Source organism: Theropithecus gelada, chromosome 9, assembly GCF_003255815.1.
Source record: "Theropithecus gelada isolate Dixy chromosome 9, Tgel_1.0, whole genome shotgun sequence".
NCBI classification, from domain to species: domain Eukaryota; kingdom Metazoa; phylum Chordata; class Mammalia; order Primates; family Cercopithecidae; genus Theropithecus; species Theropithecus gelada.
The window spans coordinates 54305467-54314313 of NC_037677.1; positions in this window are offsets into that span (position 1 = coordinate 54305467).

An 8847-nucleotide genomic window follows, 5' to 3' on the forward strand; every position below is an offset into this window, starting at 1 on the left:
TTTTTTGAGACGGAGTCTCGCTCTGTCGCCCAGGCTGGAGTGCAGTGGCTGGATCTCCGCTCACTACAAGCTCCGCCTCCCGGGTTCGCGCAATTCTCCTGCCTCAGCCTCCCAAGCAGCTGGGGCTACAGGCGCCCGCCACCTCGCCCGGCTAGTTTTTTTGTATTTTTAGTAGAGACGGGGTTTCACCGTGTTAGCCAGGATGGTCTCGATCTCCTGACCTCGTGATCCGCCCGTCTCGGCCTCCCAAAGTGCTGGGATTACAGGCTTGAGCCACCGCGCCCGGCCTGGTCTCGAATTCTTAACCTCAGGTAATCCAGCCGCCTTGGTCCTCCCAAAGTGCTAGGATTACATGCGTGAGCGACTGCACCCGGCCTTTTTTAACTTTTAGTTTTTTTAACTTCTGCATAACATCCGTAAGACATTTAAAGAAATGCACTGAGCCAGATATGAGTGATCCTGGCCCATGATGCAGCCCTCAGGAGGTCCTAAGAACATGTGCCCCAGGTAGTCGGGATGCAGCTTGGTTTTATACATTCTAGGGAGACATGAGACTTCAATTATACACTTCTAAGAAATACAGGCCGGGCCGGGTGCGGTGGCTCACGCCTGTAATCCTAGCACTTTGGGAGGCCGAGGCGGGCAGATTGCCTGAGCTCAGGAGTTCGAGACCAGCCTTGACAGAGCGAGACTTCGTCTCAAAAAAAAAGAAAAAGAAATATAGGCTGGTCACATTGAGTCACACCTGTAACCTCAGGCCTTTAGGAGTCCAAGATGGGTGGATCACCTGAGTTCAGGAGTTCAGACTGGCCTGGGCAACATGGTGGAACCCCATGTGCAGTGTCATGCTCCTGCAGTCCCAGCTACTAAGGAGGCTGAGGTAGGAGAACTGCTTGAGCCTGGGAGGCAGAGGTTGCAGTGAGCCGAGATCATGCCATTGCACTCCAACCTGGACAATAGAGCAAGATCTTGTCTCAAAAAAAAAAAACCCACAAAAACCCACAACATTGATCTGTCTGGAAAGGCCGGACAACTCGAAGAGGGTGGGCTGCTTCCAGTTCACAGGTAGGTTTAAAAATTTTATGGTTGACGGTTGGTTGAGTTTATCTAAATACCTGAGATCAATCGAAAGGAAATGTTCTGGACCAGGCGCGGTGGCTCACGCCTGTAATCCCAGCATTTCAGGAGGATCAAGGCAGCTGGATTACCTGAGGTCAAGAGTTCAAGACCAGCCTGGCCAACATGGTGAAACCCTGTCTCTACTAAAACTACAAAAATTAGCCAGGCCTGGTGGCAGGTGCCTGTAATCCCAGCTACTCGGGAGGCTGAGGCAGGAGAATTGCTTAAATCCAGGAGGTGGAGGTTACAGTGAGCTGAGATGGTGCCATAGCACTCTAGCCTGGGTGACCAGAGTGAAACTCCATTTCAAAAAAGAAAGAAAGAAAGGAAAAGTGTGGGCGGCAATAAGATGTCATTGTGGAGATGATTGTTTTGTTATGCAGATGAAGCCTCGGGGTAGCAGGCTTCAGAGAGGATAGATTGTAAATGCTTTTTATTGACTTAAGGTCTGTGTTGTTGTTAATGCAGGGGAGGTATAATGAGGCCCATTGGACCCAGCTTGCTATCTTGGCCTGAACCAGTCTCTCGGGTTAAACTTTAAGAGTGCCCTGACAGAGAAGGGGCTTGGGGGGCCTTAGGATTTTGTATCTGGTTTACAATAGATACTGGTCATCATTAAGTTACAGATCTTATAATGGAATGACATTAGGCCGATTGACTAACAGTGTTACCAGAAAGAGGTCCCCATCCAGACCCCAAGAGAGGCTTCTTAGATCTCCAAAAGACAGAATTGGAGGGGAATCCATAAAGTGAAAGCAAGTTTATTAAGAAAGTAAAGGAATAAAGAATGGCTACTCCATAGGCAGAGCAGCAAAATGGGCTGCTCGACTAATTATAGTTATTTCTTCATTATATGCTAAACTAGGGGTGCATTATTCATGAGTTTTCTGGGAAAGGGGTGGAGATTTTCCAGAACCGAGGATCTCTCCCCTTTTTTGACATATAGGGTAACTTCCTGACATTGCCATGGGACTTGTAAACTGTTATGGTGCTGGTGGGAGTGTCTTTTGGGATGCTAATGTATTTTAATTAGACCTGGGGCAGTGGCTCAGGCCTGTAATCTCAGCACTTTGAGAGGCTGAGGCAGGCAGATTGCTTGAGCTTGGGAGTTGGAGACCAGCCTGGGCAACATGACGAAGCCCCGTCTCTACTAAAAATACAAAAAAATTAGCCGAGTGTTGTGGTGCCCACGTGTAATCCCAGCTACTCGGGAGGCTGAGGCATGAGAATTGCTTGAACCCAGGAGGCGGAGGTTGCAGTGAACCTAGAGGGCACCATTGCACTCCAGCCTAGGCGAGAGAGCGGGACTTCGTCTAAAAAAACCCGATAATAATAATAAAATAAAATAAAGATAAAAAATAAAATAATACATTTTAATTAGCATGTAATGAGCAGTGAGGATGACCAGAGATCACTTTAGTGACCATCTTGGTTTTGGTTGGCTTCTTTACTGCAAGCTGTTCTATCAGCAAGGTATTTGTGACCCGCATCTTGTGCAGAATTCCATCTCTCATCCTGTGACTAAGAATGCCTGACTACCTGGGAATGCAGCCCCGTAGGTCTCAGCCTCATTTTAACCAGCCCCTATTCCAGATGGAGTCACACTGGTTCAAACACCTCAGACAACAGGAGAAACGATATACAGATTGATTTAACGTGTGAACAGGACCCTTCAGAATGAAGACCCAACTTCCCAAAGAGTTACAGAAACTTATATACCATCCTGAGGACACTAAAGAATATAGACTTGGAGCATGGCCCGAAACAAGTAAATCAGGTTTGGTGGCAAGACAGGTTAAGAGAGAGAAAGGAGGCCGGGCGCAGTGGCTCAAGCCTGTAATCCCAGCACTTTGGGAGGCCAAGGTGGGCGGATCACGAGGTCAGGAGATCGAGACCATCCTGGCTAACATGGTGAAACCCCGTCTCTACTAAAAATACAAGAAAATTAGCCGGGTGTGGTGGCGGGCGCCTGTAGTTCCAGCTACTTAGCAGGCTGAGGCAGGAGAATGGTGTGAACCCGGGGGGCGGAGCTTGCAGTGAGCCGAGATCGCGCCACTACACTCCAGCCTGGGGCACAGAGCAAGACTCCATCTCAAAAAAAAAAAGAGAGAGAAAGGAAGAAGCTGGGCTAGCAAAGTTGGCCTTGTTATATGGATGATGCCTCCCTCAAAGAGAATAAATGGTAAACGGTTGTTTTTTTGTTTTGTTTTGAGACAAGACCGCCATCTGTCGCCCAGGCTGGAGTGCAGTGATGTGATCCTTGCTTACTGCAGCCTTGACCTCCCAGATTCAATCAATATGCCCACCTCAGCCTCCTGAGTAGCTGGGACTACAGACACATGCCACCACACCTGGCCAACTTTTCTATTTTTTTTTTAATTTGTAGAGATGACGTTTTGCCATATTACCCAGACTGGTCTCAAACTCCTGAGCTCAAGTGATCAGCCTGCCTTGGCCTCCCAAAGTGCTAGCATTATAGGCATGAGCCACCGCACCCAGCAATAAATGTTTCTTTTCAGACTTTTAAAGGTGTCAGACCCGGTTGGGCACAGTGGCCCACGCCTGTAGCACTTTGGGAGGCAGAGGCAGCCGGATTACCTGAGGTCAGGTGTTTGAGACCAGCCTGACCAACATGGAGAAACCCCCGTCTCTACTAAAAATACAAAATTAGCCGGGCATGGTGGCCCATGCCTGTAATCCCAGCTACTCGGGAGGCTGAGGCAGGAGAATCGCTTGAACCCGGGAGGCGGAGGTTGCAGTGAGCTGAGATCAAGCCATTGCACTCCAGCCTGGGCAACAAGAGTGAAACTCTGTCTCAAAAAAATAAAATAAAATAAAATAAAAAATAAAGGTGTCAGACTCATTCTCCTAGATCTGGGAAAGGCATAGAAAGGGAAGGGGGAACAATTGCATTAATGGACACTCTTTACAGATGAAAATTTTCACCACAGCTTTTCAAGACCTCTTCTGCCTGCTGGCCAAATGGCAGCCATTTAAAAATATATCAAATAAATATATTTTGGGGTAAAATGGCCACAGAAAACAGTTGGACTAACATACCTTCATACTTATATCTTATTTCATTCCAGGGCCAGATATATATGTGGATATATATGTGGAAATATCTATATGGAATTAATCTTTGAAATATACGTATATATACATATATTATGAAATATTATTTCTTATGAAGAGATGACGGGGCCAACAAAAGACATTGAATACCTATTTGACAAAGGAGAGAGAGAGAAAACTGTCTTTTTTTTCTTTTTTTGAGACAGGATCTGCCTATAGGGTTCAAATGATTCTTGTGCCTCAGCCTCCCTAGTAGCTGGGATTACAGGTGCCCACCACCACACCTGGCTAATTTTTATATTTTTAGTAGAGACAGGATTTTCACCATGTTGGCCAGGCTGGTCTCAAGCTCCTGACCTCAGGTGATCCACCTGTCTTGGTCTTCCAAAGTGCTGAGATTACAGGTGTGAGCCACCATGCCCGGCTGAAAACAGTGTCTTAAATCAAGAAAATTTACTTCACTGGAGAGACCATTAGAGTACCTGCTAATTTGAGCTCAAACTGATGCTGTCCTGAATTTCATGCTAATAATTTAAGGCAATAGCATCATTGTTAGAATAATACATTGCTTTTTGCTCATGAATATTACCCCAAGGGCAGATGCCAAATCAGTTTTGTTTGACTGGATTGTTGTTTGGAGTGATCTGAGTTACGTCTTCTCTCCCCACATCTTCTTGGGCCACTTAGGTTTGGTTTCAGAACCACAGATCGAGACAGAGACGACTGGGGTTAAAATGCTGCTTTGAGGAATATCAAACCCAGGGACAGACCAATCCTCAGTTTGGGACTCAAGGTAAGAACCCACCAGTCCAAATAAAATTCCTCAGGGGATCTCCTTGAGTGTATAAACAACTATGCATGTTGTGCCCACATTTTCTGCAAAGAATGCTTAGACTAGGGACCAAATAATAGTCCTGGGCATCCTAGTGTCAGAGATATAGACATCATCTCACTATTTGGAGTGGGAGTATTACTGGTTGCCTGGGAGAGGTCCTCAAATGCAGGTGGGACCTTGACCCCAGTTGGTGTCCAGGCTCTTGACACCATTGCATGAAGGAATTCAAGGATGAGTCAGAAAATAGTAAATGTAGGGAGATTCACTGCAAAGTGAAAGATATTGTAACTGCCCAGTGGATTCACCTTGCCCACTGGCTAGACAGCCAATTTATCCAGACAGGGGAATTGCAATAGAGAAAGAGTTATTCGGCCGGGCGCGGTGGCTCAAGCCTGTAATCCCAGCACTTTGGGAGGCCGAGACGGGCGGATCACAAGGTCAGGAGATCGAGACCATCCTGGAGAACACAGTGAAACCCCGTCTCTACTAAAAATACATAAAAAACTAGCCGGGCGAGGTGGCGGGCGCCTGTAGTCCCAGCTACTCGGGAGGCTGAGGCAGGAGAATGGAGTAAACCCGGGAGGCGGAGCTTGCAGTGAGCTGAGATCCGGCAACTGCACTCCAGCCTGGGCCACAGAGCGAGACTCCGTCTCAAAAAAAAAAAAAAAAAAAAAAAAGAGAAAGAGTTATTCTCACAGAGCCAGCTGTGTGGGAGACCAGAGTTTTATTATTATTCAAATCAGTCTGCCTCAGTCTTCAGGGATCAGAGTTTTTAAGAATAATTTGGTGGGTTGGGGGACTGAATCGGGAATGCTGATTAGTCAGGTCAGTGATGAAATCAGGGAATTGAAGGTGTCCTTTTCTGCTGAGTCAGTTCCTGGGTGGGGGCCACAAAATCAGATAAGTCAGTTTATTGATCTGGGTGGTGCCAACTGATTCATCAAGTGCAGGGTCAGCAAAGTATCTCAAACACTGATCTTAGGTTTCACAATAGTGATGCTATTCCCAGGAGGAATTTGGGGAGGGTCAGAGCCTTGTAGCTTCTAGCTGCTTACCTCCTAAATCATAATTTCTAATCTTGTGGCTAATTTGGCAAGAAGGTTTGTTTTGGGAAAGTGCTGTTATCATCTTTGTTTTAAACTATAGACTAAGCTCCTCCCAAAGTTAGTTTGGCCTACACCCAGGAATGAACAAGGGCAGCTTGGATGTTAGAAGCAAGATAGAGTTGGTGGCCGGGCGCGGTGGCTCAAGCCTGTAATCCCAGCACTTTGGGAGGCCGAGGCGGGTGGATCACGAGGTCAGGAGATCGAGACCATCCTGGCTAACATGGTGAAACCCCGTCTCTACTAAAAATACAAAAAACTAGCCGGGCGTGGTGGCGGGCGCCTGTAGTCCCAGCTACTCGGAGGCTGAGGCAGGAGAATGGCGTGAACCTGGGAGGCGGAGCTTGCAGTGAGCCGAGATCGGGCCACTGCACTCCAGCCTGGGTGACACAGCGCGAGACTCCGTCTCAAAAAAAAAAAAAAAAAAAGATAGAGTTGATTAGGGCAGGTCTCTTTCACTTTGTCAGTTATAATTCTCCAATGGCAGTTTTGTGACTGGAAGGAAGGTCTTGAGTGTTAGATTAAACAAAACGCACGAACAAAGCAACCAGAGAATAAAACAGCAAAAGCAGAGATTTATTGTAACCAGAGTACACTCTACAGGGTGGGAGTGGGCCCCACTGGTTGTAAGAGCCGCAGTTGGGAAGTTTTCTGGGGTTTAAGTACCCTTTAGAAGTTTCTTTTTTTTTTTTTTTTTTTGTTGAGACGGAGTCTCGCTCTGTCGCCCAGGCTGGAGTGCAGTGGCCGGATTTCAGCTCACTGCAAGCTCCGTCTCCCGGGTTTACACCATTCTCCTGCCTCAGCCTCCCAAGTAGCTCGGACTACAGGCGCCTGCCACCTCGCCCAGCTAGTTTTTTTTTTTTTTGTATTTTTTTAGTAGAGACGGGGTTTCACCGTGTTAGCCAGGATGGTCTCGATCTCCTGACCTCGTGATCCGCCCGTCTCGGCCTCCCAAAGTGCTGGGATTACAGGCTTGAGCCACCGTGCCCGGCCAGAAGTTTCGTATTGGTTATCCACTATGTGAATGAAGGATTTGGCCTGTGGCCAATTAGAGGCAGAAGTGAATTGACCAGAGACTGTCAGAGTTGGCACACTATGCAAACTAAGGAGCAGCCCTTGACCAGTCAGAGGATTGAGTGAATTGGCGCCTTATGCAAATAACAGTGACCCACAGCTAATCAGAGGCATTTCTGTTTGTGAGGTAGTGGAGTGGAGAGGTGGGGTATGTCGGGGAAGTGGCTTCTGGTGCCCTGTTACTTGGGCATGGAGGTGGGGTTTCCCCTCCGATCTAGTTCCGGGCAGTTGACACAAACTGGTCTTTGGTTTCCTGTCTCCAGACCCTATTCTCTTGCCTCAGTTTCAGTATACACTCAAGAAAGGGGAGTGTGGGTGTACTCAAGAGTTGTGTGCAAGGGGTTTAGGCTGCTACCTTTGTGGGTTTCTTTAACCAAGGGGTGGAATATTCATGAAGATTCCTGGAAAAAGGTGGAGATTTCTTAGAACTATGGTGTCACCCCTTTTTACACTAAATATGGGTGTTTCCAGAACTATCATGATGCTGGTGGGTGTGTAATTTAGTATATTAATGAGCATATAAGGAGGTCCTAGGAGAAACCCAGCTCAAATCCAGCACCATGTTGGGTCCAGTCAGTCTCAGACAGTTTTGTCCATGTCTGTTTTTTTTTTTTTTAAATTTATTTTTTGTATATTTTTTGTATTTTTTTGTAGAGATGGTGTTTCCCCATGTTGTCCAGGCTGATCTTGAACTCCTGTGCTTACATGATCCACCCACCTTGGGCTCCCAAAGTGCTGGGATTACAGGCATGAGCCACTGTGCCCGGCCACAGATCTGGCTTATTTATTTATTTATTTATTTTTCTGAGACGGAGTCTCGTTCTGTCTCCCAGGCTGGAGTGCAGTGGCACCATCTTGGCTCACTGTAACCTCTGCCTCCTGGGTTCAAGCAATTCTGCCTCAGCCTCCTGAGTAGCTGGGATTATAGCTGCGTGCCACCATACCCAGCTAATTTTTGTATTTTTAGTAGAGATGGGGTTTCACCATATTGGCCAGGCAGGTCTTGAACACCTGACCTCATAATCCACCCGCCTTGGCCTCCCAGAGTGTTGGGATTACAGGCGTGAGCCACCGCGCCCGGCCCCTGGGTTTTATTTTATTTTTATTTTTTGAGCTAGGGTCACACTTTGTCATTCAGGCTGGAGTGTACTGGCGTGATTATGGCTCACTGCCTTCTTGAACTCCTGGGTTCAAGCAATTCTCCCACCTCAGCCTCCCCCCAAGTAGCTGGGACTACAGGCACATGCCACCACATCTGGTTAATTTTTTTTTGTAGAGACGAGGTTTTGTCATGTTGCTCCGGCTGATCTCGAACTTATGTGCATATTTTGCAGTGTTTCATGAGAGAAAATGGCCTTAATTGCCCCTTATTCTCCCTCCGCATTGTAAATAAACATGTGTTTAATATAGGTTAAAGCTATATATAAAAACTCAGAACTTGAATCCTGTCAGCTTAAACTTGTGTAGGGAATTTTTAGTTTTTAAAATGTGAAGGTATTTGGATCTATGTTGAAAGTCGTATATTTTTTTCTGTGCAATGCTGAGTGCAGGCCACCAGCTCCTAAACAGAGGTTCCCTATATACGCATTTTATATGGTTGAATAAACACAACTGTCTCCACTCAAAAAAAAAAAAAAAAAA